The sequence below is a fragment of the Tamandua tetradactyla genome, chromosome 10, assembly GCF_023851605.1.
Source record: "Tamandua tetradactyla isolate mTamTet1 chromosome 10, mTamTet1.pri, whole genome shotgun sequence".
In the NCBI taxonomy this organism is placed as follows: Eukaryota; Metazoa; Chordata; class Mammalia; order Pilosa; family Myrmecophagidae; genus Tamandua; species Tamandua tetradactyla.
In genome coordinates, this window is record NC_135336.1 from 91,521,078 (window position 1) to 91,535,404 (window position 14,327).

Sequence of the window (14,327 nt, forward strand, 5' to 3'; positions counted from 1 at the left end):
GCCGAGGAAATAGATACTATCGTTATCCCCATCTGACAGATGAAGATACTGAGGCCCAGACAAGACAATAAAGTGTTCAAGTCATTCTGCTTGTAAGTGGCCAAGCAGGAGAGCAAGCCCAGGCAGTCTGGCTGCAGTTACTACTCTAACATGGTGCCAGCAGATGTGAGAGCTTGTTATGACTGAATTTATAAGGGCTGCAGCCAGGAGGGCTTGGAGGCCAGGATTTTAATTTAAATGCAAGGCGCTGAATGAAAGGAGTTCAGGGGAGCCACTGACAAAAGCCATCTACATGCATTCAAAGTCTTCTCCAGTGTGCTTCAATCCACAGCTGCCGAATTGATAGCTACCAACAGGGTCCCCTTCACCTCGAGGGTAAGTGGACAAGCTGGGATGAGCAAGAGGTGAGGCGGAAGGGACAGGACTACCGGCATGCCAAGAAGCCTGGTCTTCCTCCAATAACTGGAGAAACTCGGAAGGGTTCTAAACCAAAGTGATGCCAACAGACACATTTTAGAGGAGTGGCTGAGCTTGGCACGGGAGATGCGTAGTAGAGGTAAAGATGAGATCATAGGAAAGAGGAAGCTGCATGCTTCCAGGATAGAGAGGGAGGAAGGGCTTAAGGAAGGCAGTGGCAGAAGGACTGGAGAGGGAGACCTAAGGAAGAAATACAACAAAGTATAGAAATCAGAATAGTGTTTTGAAACAGAAGAGGGCAGATATAAAAATACACACCTGTTTTTATACAAGCATATACTGCAAGGAGTTTCACACACACAAAAAAATATGGTGCGGGAAGAACAAGGAAACTGCGGGTGGGCTGAGAGCAAGGCACCTCGTTAGGCAGTTTTTATCTTCAAACTATGTAAAAGCAGCATTACTTAACCAAAAAAAAAAATTTGCAATGAAAAATGTAAAAGAAATGTTTGGAATATAAAATACACAAGTGAACAAAGTCTCACAAACACGAGGGTGGGCAAAAGAAGTCAAACACCGAAAAAAGTACACATCGTGTGATTCTATGAATATCAAGAACAAAAATAAATCTGTAGTGTTAGAAATCAACGTGGGTGTCTACCTAGGGGCCACTGACAGGAAGAGACATGAAGAAGGTTTCTGGGGTGTCAGCATGTTCTGTTTTTTGAGCTGACTGCTGGTTACACAGGTGAGTTTGGTTTGTAAGAATTAATCAAGCAATAGACTCAGAATAACATACTTTCCTGTGAGCATGTTTTTCTATATACTAGCTTTATTTCAATTTCAATAATTTCTTTAAGAAAATAAACACATATCTATGTTTTGGTAAATAATTCCCCATATGTAAAATGGGGGTGATACATGTTTGTTTACTGCCTGATAAAGCATCTATAATTCTAAGAAAAACACAGAATGCTGTCAGCATGCAAGCTTAACATTATGTAATTCCACACAATCAGGTCCATGTAACATGCTTTAAAAAAGAGAAAAGTTTTTGTATTATTTCAATTATATGAAATACTTAGAATAAGCAAATTCATAAAAACAGAAAGTAGACGAAAGGTGACCAGAGGCTGGAGGAGAGGGTATGGGGAAGTTATTGCTTAAGAGGTGCAGAGTTTCTATTTTGGGTGATAAAAATATTGAGAATGGATGATGTTGATGGCAGCACAACACTGCAAGCGTAAATAGTGGCACTCTGAATGGTACACTTAAAAAGGGCTAAAATGCCCAACTCTGCAAGTGAAATCATTGCCTTCCCCCAACGTGGGACATGAAATCCAGGGGTGAAAGTCTCCCTGGTGAAGTGGAAGAGGACTCCCAGGAATGAATCCAGACCTGGTACTGTGGGATCAACAATTACATCCTAACCAACTGGGGGAAAAGAATGTAATTAATAAAGTATCAGCGGGAGAGAGAGTTCAAATAGAGTCGAGAGGCTACTCTGGAGGTTGCTTTTACACAAACTTCAGGTAGACCTTGCTACCTATCATAACCTGCCAACCCCCAACCAGGACCATTCCAGCCAATCCTAAAGAACACCTAGGGCAATAGCTAAGATTCCACAAGGGTTCCATGCACTAGAGTAACTTTCCAGAAACCTACAACCTCCAGATGGGCCCCTGGTCCAGATGAGTCCTGACACCTAGCCCAGCCTCTCCAGAACATCAGATAGTTCCATCTCCCTCCCCCGTATTAGTGACAGACATTTCCAAGATCAAAAATTTAGAACTGCCATAGCCCAAACAACCCCGATGAGAGGGATGGAAAAATCAAAGGTGATAGTGGAATTATACATAGAAGATAGGACTTAACTAATGAATATGAATGCTGAATCATTAAATTGATATCTTTTTCTCTCCAGTATTTTAGGGCAGCTAGAAGTAAAAACCTAAAATTGTGAAATTGTAACCTATGTCAAACTCTGAAATATGTTCTACTATTAATTGTGGTGCTATGTTTTGAAATTTATAGCTTTCTTTGTGTATATGTTATTTTTAACAAAAAAGAAAGAAAAAAGTCGATTGTGATGATAAAAAAAATTTAAGCCCTCTAGCCTCCTATATTCTGGAGCAGCTAGAAGGAAAAATCTGAGAGGATTGTATGGTAGCCCATGACAAACTCTGGGATCCGTCCTGTAACCACTTTTTGAAGAGTGCTTTGAACACTATTGCTTTTTTTATTCTTTGCTTTGTATATACATTACACTATACAATAAAAAATGTTTAACAAAATGGATAAAATGGAAAATATGTCTATATTACCAGAGTCAAAAAAAAATAACCTTTTTTCAAAAAGAAATGTGGATATGACTATGTTTTTATTAGAGTTGCTCTTTTTACAAAAGAGATTTGGCCCCCATTTTCAAAGGCTGAAGCTTTAGCTGCAAGCACGGGGGATCCCTCAAAATATTTTTATGCTTCTCTCATTGAAACAAGACACCAAAAATGGATTTTCCATAAATGGGGGTAGGAAGGGGAGGCTGTTCTCACGAAGCAGCTTCCACACGTCGCCCCTGCCCTGCGGCTCGTCCCAGCCACCTACTATGACTCCCCGTAATGGAAACTCCAGATTTCAACAGGTGTCATAACAGTAAAAGGGCCCCATAAATGGGAAACCCAGAAGGCTCCGCGGAGTCGGACAGCTGGTGAGAGACTAAAGGTTACGATCTAAGCGGTGCCCAGACTTCCAGAGTCTGCTGCACTTCACCTCACACACACTTAAACATCCATTCGCCTCCAAGCATGCACACACACACCACGTATATAAAATCTCGCAACAGGAAATTTCTTCCATTCTTAAGTGGTCTCGCCTGCATAAAATACCTTTTGTGCTCTGAGCTATTGCAACGCATTATATTGGAGGAGAGAAGAGAAGGGGTTATTCTTCGATAAACAGTTTGTCAGTCTAGCAGGGTTCTGTGGGCAGGCTGGACGGCTCAGTAGAGGGTTACAAAGTAAGCAGGGGTGCAGGGGAGCAGTGGCCTTGACAAGGGCAGGATTTGGGGGGAGGGAGGGGAGTCAGCCAACCCCTGTCCCGACAGCCATGCAGATGCTCTCATCAGCAGGGTGAGTGCAGATTTCGGGACTTGGGCACATCCGGGCTGTGGGACACTGGTCATGTTGCCTGATCTCTCTGCATCCCCTCCTTTGCATATGTAAAATGGGATAACACCTGCCTGGCATCTTCCAAGCAAAAATTTTATTGCTTGGAAGGACAACATCTGATCTGCAAGTCTCAAGAAGTGCCCAAAAAAGTTCAATAAGAAGGTGATGCCACATAGCCCAAATAACCCCAAAGACTGGGAGAAGGATCAAAGGAGAAGGTGGCGTTATAACAGAAAAGATAGGATTTAACAAATGAGTATGATCGCTCAATCGTTATATTGATATTTCTTTTAGTCTCCAGTGTTTTGGAGAAGCTAGAAATAAAAACCTAAAATTGTGGAATTATAACCCAGAGCAAACTGGGTTTGAAATCTGCTCTATATTAAATTGTTGCAGTGTGCTTTGAAATGTATTGCTTTTTGGTATATATGTTATTTTTTACAATTAAAAAAAATTTTTTTAAAAGAAGGGGTTACCATAAGACATTGAAAATTAAAAGAGTTGAATTTTCCTCCCAACACCAAAACTTGGAGTGTTGATTCGGGTGTTCATGGAATTTAAGAGCCCATGTCACACAAACGATAGGTGAAGCAGCAGAGATGTTCTGCTTGAAGAAAAGATACTAGAGTAAAACAGGCAGGACAGTGAATGGTTATGGGGCCAGAGAGGGGTGGACTTCCGTGCCACTCCACAGGGCATGGCCAGCATCATTGGAAGGAAAAGTTTCAGGAAAGCAGATCTCCATTCCCTGCAAAGAAGAACTTTCTAACAATTCCCCTACTCAACCAAGGACAAAGCTGTTCCATCATAGGCCTCGTAAGATACTAGCATTGGCCCACACATCTCTGATACCACCCCCAACTACCTGAGGGTGGTACAGCTTGGGCTTCACTGCTGAGAGGGGCCAGAGAAGAGCAGCCTCAGAAAGGTTTTCACTGAAGCCCATCAGCTAATCCAAGTAAGCACTCACTGGAACTAACACCCCTGGCTTAGGGTCTCCAGCTTTTCCCTCTACCCCATAATGGGAACCATAGTGAAGGCTCAAGTGCCATCACCCAACAGGGATGTCACAGAGCAGATTTCTGGGGGTGAGGGGGCATTACACAATGCTTACAATGCTAAAACGTCAATCCAAAACCAATCCCAGCAGAAGGGCAGGGAAGGATGGGGAAAGACTCCCGAGGAGGGACTCTCAGGGGTGGCCTTCAAGACCAGGGGTGACAGGTCCCCGACAAGCACCTCACCAGCCCAGGCATCAGCAAATCTTCCAGTGGCACATGCCACCTACCTTCTAAGCTTCTGGCTCTTGCAATCAAAAATACAGGACTCGAGAAGCTAGAAAGGGCCTCAGAAATCTTCCACTTCAACCCCACTGTCTTACAGAGGAAAAAACCAAAGAAAGCTGTTTCTTGTTTTGTTTTAACTTTGGTTGGTTGGCTCTGGAACCTGTTAGGGATTTAAGATTTTTTTTTTTTAAGATTTAAGATTTTTTAAGCCAAAAGCTTAAAAACCATAAGAAAAATAACAAACACAAAAAGTCAGTCTACCTGAAAATCAGAGAAATGCAAAGATGGAGAAAGAAAGACTGAGTTAACTAAAGGCAATAAAATAAAATTAAGAGTTTAAAACCCAGTGCTAGCTAGGCAGTGATGGATCCAATACATTGTGACAGAAGCATGAACTAATCAAGATTTTTGGAAGGCACTTCGGCAATTCCTTTTTTAAATGTCATACTTAATATGGATACAACCTCCTGGGAATTTCTGAGAAAAAATAAGGCTGAAAAAAAAAAAGAAAGCGATGCACACATAAAGAACTTCAAAAGATTCCTAAAATAGTGATAAAAAAGAGGACAGCGTAAATATTCAATTACAGGAGAAAGGTTGAGCAAATGATCAACTGGCTGGAATGCTGTGTGACCATCATAAATGACAAGGATGAGGACAAGGTGGCCAGATTCTACACACTGATGATGTAATGTTCCATGAAAAGAAACAAAATACAAAGCTGTATCTATGCGAGAGTTACAAATAGGTATAAATTACGTGGAAAATATGGATTAAGAAAGGTTGGGGTGGGAGAGACAAAAACAACCAATGTGTTCTCAGAGCAGGAACATAAGATAAATGTCTCCTTCTGAGCGTACTTTTTTGTTCTTAGCAAAATCATGCAGTAAATAAAAATACACATTTTAAAGCACCAACTGGTCCTTTGGTAGCACAAAAATCCCCCCCTTGGAAGCCACATGCTTGCCCTGCTCTGCCAGTTGCCCCCTTACACAGAAAAATAAGCTGGGAATGTCCAGCAGAGGCCCCGGAACCCGACCGGTCCTGTCTTTAACCCCCTCCCTCCCCTGTGATCAGTAAACTGCCCTTTCTTCAACCCTTTGCCAACACCATGATACTGAACCATCCTCCAATGAAACCTCTCCATGAGCCACCCTCCAAGCAGATGCTCTTCGTCACTCTTCTATCTCACTCTTTGCTTGTAAATAGGTTTGTGGAAGAGACTTATCTCCCAGCCAATGTGTACCCTCCTTGAGGTCAGGAAACTCAGCCTCACTATTTCTACCTATCCACCAACCCTCACTGCTACCCCCTCAGGGTCTTCCATTATTTTCTACACAGAGACCCTCCAGGGGCAGGTCCAAATTCTTCGCCAACCATCTGCAGGCCAGGTCCTGAGCGGCTCAGCCCCAATTCCCCACGGTCCTCATGAAAGCCCAGGTCTAGAAGGGTTCGCCTTGGACTCACAGGCACGCTGGTGCAACGCTCTGCATTTTCTGGTTTCTCTTTATTTGCTGATGCCAAACTGCTTGTTCAGCCGCTTGGCCACCTATCCATCTTCCTTCCCAGAGTTCATGCTGCTTAATTTCGACCCCTGCTGTGACCTACATCGGCAGATGCATTCTGACCAGAGATTGCTCAGCAACTAGGAGACACCTGCCTTTGGCCTGTGGGTCCTTGGGGAATCTACCTGTCTCTGGTCTCTATTGAGAATGGCCCTTTATCTTGGGCTTCTCATCCCTCAGCCGACTCTCCCTCCACAACCCTGGGACCTTTGCACAGAACACACCACCTGCCATGGACCTGAGCACCATACAAACTGATGGCTGATGTTCCAAATAAGGGAGCAAGTTTAATTCAAACATTTATCAGGTTCCTCCCACAGTGCTGCCACAGGCAAGGCCAAGATAAATGTGCCTGGGTCTCTGCCCTCTAGTCTTCACTCCAAGGAAAAAAGTTTTCAGGACACAAGGGGGATTATGCCAACATCGCTTTAAAAGGTGTTAACCATTGTGGTGATTTGGAGTGGGAAAAAAGTGACTGTGCTGGCTTGAAAGGATGTATGGTCCCTAGAAAAGCTATGTTTTAATCAAAATCCCATTTCATAAAGGCAGATTAATCCCTCTTCAATACTGTATGTTTGAAACTATAATCAGATCATCCCCCTGGAAACCCAATCAAGAGTGGCTGTTAAACTGGATTAGGTGCCAACATGTCTCCACCCATTTGGGTGGGTCTTGATAAATTTCTGGAGTCCTATAAAAGAGGAAATATTTTGGAGAATGAAGGAGATCCAGAGAGAGCAGAGAATGCTGAAGCACCAGGAAGCAGAGAGTCCATCAGCCAGCGACCTTTGGAAATGAAGAAGGAAAATGCCTTCCGGGGAGCTTCATGAAACAAGAAGTCAGGAGAGAAAACTAGCAGATGACGCCATGTTCACCACGTGCTCTTGCAGCTGAGAGAGAAGCCCTGACTGTGTTCACCATGTACCTTCTCACTTGAGAGAGAAACCCTGAACTTCATTGGCCTTCTTGAACCAAGGTATCTTTCCCTGGATGCCTTAGATTGGACATTTCTATAGACTTGTTTTACTTGGGACATTTTCTCGGCCTTAGAACTATAAACTAGCAACTTATTAAATTCCCCTTTTTAAAAGCCATTATGTTTGTGGTATATTGCATTCCGGCAGCTAGCAAACTAGAACAGTGACTTTGAGCTACAGAAGCAGAATATCAAGGAAAACTGCATGAAAGCTGATTTCAATCAGGCCTGGAGGAGAGAGATTCTGACAAGCAGAAATGGGGGCATTCCTGATCTAGAGAACAGTGTGAGCAAAAGATTAAGAAAAAGAATAGGATATATCCTAGAGCAAAAAGGACACCTGTTCTGCAGGCTCAGAGTATTCAGGAAAGGAGTCATGGGAGATGAGGGTGGAAAGCAGGATTTTCAAACCAGTAAGTTAGTTGGAGACATTGGAAGTTTAAAATATAGAGATAAATAAATAAATAAATAAAATATAGAGAGAGATATCAGAGCTAAGTTTTAAGAAAATTAAATCTCTGGGCATTAAATACACATCCATATTACAGGTCTTTAACTGATTTCAACAGGCAGTCTAACAGGGTCATTGAATACAAAAGTAGATTGCATCACATCCCCCAAAATACATGTTCCAGTCCTAACCCCCATGTAGTTTTATCTGCACATGGGATCTTTGCTGATGTAATCAACTTAAAATGAGATCACAGTGGATTAGGTACACAGTAAATCCAATGGCTGGTGTGTTTGTAAGAGAAAGGAAAGGGAGATGAAGATTAAAGACAAGGAGAAACAGAGGGAGGAAAGCCTGCCATGTGAAGGAGACAGAGATTGCAGTTATCCTGCCACAAGCCAAAGAGCATCTCAAGGCAGTAAAAGCCGGAAGATGAAAGGGTAGGCAGCCCTGCCAACACCTTCGTTTTGGACTTCTGGCCTCCAGAACTATAAGACAGTAAATTTCCATTCTATTAAGCTACCCAGTCTATAGTACCCAGTCTGGCAGCCCCAGGAAACTCAGACAGAAGCAAATTAAATTTTAAAACATTGAAAATCAGCCATGTTAGGTCTTTCAGGAGAGACAGGACAGTTTACGAACCACAAGGCAATCCTAAAGGTGCAAGCAAGACTGGATCTGTGGAGTGCAAGACCACTAAGTAAGGAGAAAAGGGAAAAAGAAGGGGAGTTGTCACCCTCCAAGGTCAATAAGTAATTTCCTGTTGACTGTGGGCCTAGGTACAATCTTAGTCTGAATGAACCCATTAACAATAGGGCAGATCCTGTCACTGATATTTAATCTTTGGGCTCCTTTGCTGCCCCCATGAGCATTCTCATTTTTGCTAATCCTGCCACATATTCTTTATCCTTTCCCCGGTCCTCATCATTAAGCAGACCACTTGGCCATCGATGCCTACATATGAGGGAAATTATGACCTGGGGGACTTAAGTGTCAAGCTGTTACCACCTACCCAAAAATGAAGGAAAAGATTCATGAATGTAAGTTTTTGGGTCATAAAAATAATCCCTTCTTATTGTAAAACCTTTCAAAGTTAGAGGAAATTAAAAGCAAGCAATAAAGAACCACTCAGTTGTAACACAAAGAAATTTGCTGTTAATATTTTAATATACCTGATGTAATTTTAAGAAAAACATTTATGATTTAAAAAAAAAAAAAACTTTGAAGATGGAATTTGAGAAGAATCACCAAGGCAGACAAAGAAAATGAAGAAACCCCACAAAATGCCTGAGAAAGATGGAGGACAGCCTCAAATGCCATTAACCATTTCAACACTGCTAGAGGACAGAGAGATTTTATTCCTGTCAAAGGAGGAAATGCAAAGATACCTGTAAATCGGATGCCAATACACAAGGTAGTAAACTATTAAACATGACATGTCTTAATCAAGCTAATTCCATAAAATCACTTTTACGAGCTGAAAAACTGTGCCTCAATACTTACTTAAGAGATTTAAATTTTTCCCCAAACTACAGTTCTTCTAGCAACCATCACACCACTAAGACCATAACTCATGCCCTGGGAACCAGTTTCCCCAAATCCCTGTAACTCTTGCATATTGGAAGAGACTGTGCCCCAGAATGTTGGAGAAGCTAGCTCCACATGCTGTAATAAAAATTAAGGTCCAACAAGTAAACTCACCATCTTCCCCCTCTCTATATGGGACATGACTCCCAGGGGTGTGGACCTTCCAGGCAACGTGGGACAGAAATCTTAGAATGAGCTAGAACTCAGCATCAAGTGATTGAGAAAACCTTGACCAAAAGGGGGAAGAGCAAAATGAGGCAAAATAAAGTATGAATGGCTGAAAAATTCCAAACAGAGTCAAGAGATTATCCTGGAGGTTATTCTTACGCATTAAATAGATATCACCTTTTTAGTTAAGGTATAATGAAGAGGCTGGAGGGAACTGCCTGAAAACGTACAGCTGTGTTCCAACAGATGATTGTACAATGATACAGCTTTCACAATGTGACATTGCAATTGTGAAAACCTTGTGTCTGATGCTCCTTTTATCTACCTTATAGACAGATGAGTAAAACACAGGGATTAAAAATAAATAAATAATAGGGGGAACAAATGTTAAAATAAATTTAATAGATTGAAATGTTAGTGATCAACGAAAGGGAGGGGTGAGGGGTATGGCATGTATGAATTTTTTTCTATTTTCTTTTTATTTCTTTTTCTGAATTGATGCAAATGTTCTATGAAATGATCATGATGATGACTATGCAACTATGTGATGATATTGTGAATCACTGATTATATATCAAGAAAGGAATGATCACATGGTAAGAATGTTTGTGCTTGTATGTGGTTACATTTAATTAATTAATTAATTAATTTAAAAACAAATTTAGGTCCAGGCATGCTATACTATAAACTAGAAGGGTCATAAATTGACTTTTTCTGCCTTGGGTGGGATTCAGAACTGCTGCATGACAAGCTGAGAAGAACTGGATCACTGCAATGAAAATTCAAAGGCTGTCCATCAGGTAAAATTTTAGCCCTTCCCACTCTAATAAGATACATTCATTGGTCCTGGGAGGGGCAGTTAGATGAGATTTCGAAAGACCTTTGTCAAGAAGACTAAATTCTTAATGCCTACCAGCAACTTTTACAAACTGCATCTCGTTTTGATCCCATTTCCTCAGAGGAACCCAGGAGACAGTCTATTTGGGTGTTCTCTGAACTGAGCTGAAATCATGCAACAGACTCCCACAAAGCTTTTCTTTAAGGTAATTTGAATACTGGGGGGGTGGGAGGCGGGAAGAAGGGGGGAACCCACAAAGTGAATTTTTTTATCTATTTTTAAACAATTAGATTGATAAATTGTTTAGTTAAGTGAAAACCATAGCTCTGGGATTTTAATTTCTTAATTACAGTGAAATGTTAAAGTTCAATTGACATAATTGTAGAATTGAAATTAGAATTTCTAATCACAAAGATGTCATGAGATCATTAGTTTAAACTGAAACAACTTTCCTAAAATGTCACAGTAGGCCTTGCACTTCAATTCAAACATTTTTTTCTGAAAATATTTTCAGTGCTCAATAGACTGTTGAAAGAGGAGTAACATTGTAATGATCACCCGACAATATTTTTCCTTCATAATATTAACCACAGCCAATTTCAGGGCTAAGGATGAGCTTTTCATGATACAGTTATTAACAATATCCTGAGGCCATTAACTAGGACAACTTGCTCAAGCGCCGAGAATCTCAAACCACCTAAAATTATTTTTCAGTTATTAAATAATTTCTTGCCTAAAAGAGAGCGGTACTTTATTAATTTTATTCCAGCACAAATAATATCCAAAGGTCATGCTGAAAGACAGCTGACTTCCAAACATCCAGAAAACATAAGCTCCTTTCCTAAGAAAAGATTTTAAATACATGAGCCTTAAAAGTATTTGTGGGCTTTGAATGAAGAGATTCTCAACCTCAGCACTGTCAATGGGTCAGATAACCCTTTGTTGTCAGCTATCCTGTACACTGGAAGATGTTAATAGCATCTCTGGCCTCTACCCACTAGATGCCAGCAGAACCTTCCCAGTTGTAACAACCAAAAAACATCTCCAGTGAAGGCCAAATGTCCCCGGAGATGGGGAAGACAAACTGTCCCCAGTTGAGAACTTCTAGCCTAATGGAATGCAACAAAAAAAACATCACCCAGCAAAAGTAACACCCAAAAGCTAATGCCTGAAGATAGCTTCACCTGCAAATTATTATCTTCAAGTAACTTTGGTAAATAAAATAACCCACACAGTCACATTTTTTTTTTTTACAAAAATGAAGTATTGCTTTTATTAAATTTGAAAATCAGCGCTCTAAGATAAAATGTTTCCCATGTTCCTTCTCAAATCTATAAATTACCCATGTCACTAGAACTGCAGAAAAGACTATATAAATGAGGTATACCTGCCATGAAGTGAAAAGCAGTGACAGTTGGAACTTAATATACATTCTTTACTGATTTTCAGCTTTAAAAACAATCTGCAAAGGATACCATCAAGCAATGTCTCCCTTGAAATGACAAGGGAGAAACTGTTTGCAAATCATGTATCTGATAAAAGACTTGAATTTGAAATACATAAAGAATTCTTACAAGTTAATAGTAAAAAGGCAAATATTTCAATTTTTAAAATGGCAAAGGGACTGAACAGACATTTCTCTAAACAAAATACACATATAGTCAATGAGCACATGCAATCATTAGCCATCAGAGGTATGCAAATCTAAACCACAATGAGATACCACTTCACACCCAGCATGATGTCTATAATCAAAAAGATACATAATAGGGGGAAAAGAGAAATGAGACAAAATAAAGTGTCAATGGCTGAAGATTCCAAACAGAGGTTATCCTGGAGGTTATTCTTATGCAATAAATAGATATCACCTTTTTAGTGAAGGCATAACGGAGAGGCTGGAGAGAAGTGCCTGAAACTGTACAGCTGTGTTCCAGTAGCCATGTTTCTTGAAGATGATTGTATAATGATACAGCTTTCACAAGAGCAATTAATGTCTGATGCTTCTTTCATCTACCTTATGGACAGATGAGTAAAACATATGGATTAAAAATAAATAAATAATGGGAACAAATGTTAAAATAAATTTAGTAGATTGAAATGCTGGTGATCGGTGAGGGAGAGGGGTAGGGGGTATGGTATGTATGAATTTTTTTCTTTTTATTTATTTTTCTGGATTGTTGCAAATGTTCTAAGAAGTGATGGTGGTGATGAACATAAAACTATGTGATGATATTGTGAGTTATTGATTGTATACCAAGAATAGAATGATCATATGATAAGAATATTCGTGTTTGTACATTGTCATGTTTAAAAAAACTTTTTTAATTAAAAAAAAAAAAGATAATGACAAGTGTTAGCAATGACCAGGGAAACTAGAACCCTCACCTACTGCTGTTGGGATTGTAAAATGGCACCCCTGTTTTGGAAAATAGTCTGGCTGTTCCTCAAAGGTCAAACCTAGAGCTACCATATGACTCGACAATTCTAATCCTAGGCACATATACAACAAACTGAAAACTTACAGACAAATGTCCACACAAAAACTTGCAGACATATGTTCCTAACAGTATCATTCATAACACCTATATAGTGGGAAAACAAAAAAAAAGTTCATCAATGATAAATGGATAAATAAAATGTGGCCTGTCATTACAGTGGAATGTTATTTAGCAATAAGTACCGATACTTGTCAGCATGAGTGAACCTTGAAAACATAACACTAAGTCCAAGAAGCCAAATAGGTCACGTACTGCATGATTCCATTTAAATGAAATGTCCAGAACAGACAAGTCTATACAGAAAATAGCTGAGTGACTACTAGAGGCTGGAGGATAGGGAAGAGTGAAAATGGGCACGGGATTTCTTTTTGGGCTGATGAAAAATGTTCTTAAACTCATTATGCTGTTGGCTGTACATCTCTATGCATATACCAAAAACACTGAGTTGTATACTTTAAAGAAATAAATGATGTGGTTTGTGAATTATATAGCAATGAAGTTGTTGTGAAAACAAAAATAGCAATCTATAGACCAAGCACAGATGATTTAATCATGATTACAGAACAGAATGCAAGTGTTACATCCCTGACAAGTGACAGACCCTGGGGTATAACTAGAAAAGGTGAAGAAAAAGGTACATAAGGACTCCAAGATTCTCATCTTTCTTAGAGGGAGTTTAAAAAGTCACTGCCATCACTTGATGAAATTAAATAAGAGGTCTATGTAAAAAATATAAAGATTTACTATAATCAATAAAAGAACTATAAATACAATTATCAAAAATCTAGAGAATGGAGGAGATGAGCAGCAGTAAGTCAACTAAACTGCCATTTATCATTACAGAAAGAAAATGGTGGCATATGCATATAAAGATATAAAGAAGTAAAATATGAGCAAAAGTGATTGTTTCTACAGAGTTGGGGATTGAGTGAGAATAAAACAGGACGAGGACAGAAGGTTCCTGTTTTTCATGATAAGCCTATCACTACTCCAAGTTTCTTAATACTATCTGGAATCAATACCTCGCACAGTTTTTGTTGTTGTTGTTGTTTTGCTTTTAATGGGCAGGCACCAGGACCTTGGACAGTTTTTAAAATCAAATCAAACCAGGTACCCTTTGAGTTGAGAAGCTACAAGAAATACAAATATACTTCATGTCAGAAAAAATATATATTAAAATGGATCATCATTACCGAGTAAAATTGTGATTTAAGTATATCTGAGCAAAATCATTCCAGTTTCATAAGCTGCCTAAGACTGCATCCCATCTGGAAAGGCAGCTTGGTATGTTATGCTTAACCTAAAAAGAAATATTTCTAGAGCCCTGTCCTAGGTAAGTCAGACAGTAAGAACCATCCTCCGAAGTTCAAAGCT

The 14,327-nt window shown here is 39.9% G+C and overlaps 1 protein-coding gene across 5 annotated transcripts in view; it reads right to left on the bottom strand.

The window, feature by feature from the left end:
* TIAM1 (TIAM Rac1 associated GEF 1) overlaps window positions 1-14,327 on the bottom strand; it is a 429,921-nt gene that overhangs the window by 409,349 nt on the left and 6,245 nt on the right. The window lies entirely within an intron of this gene.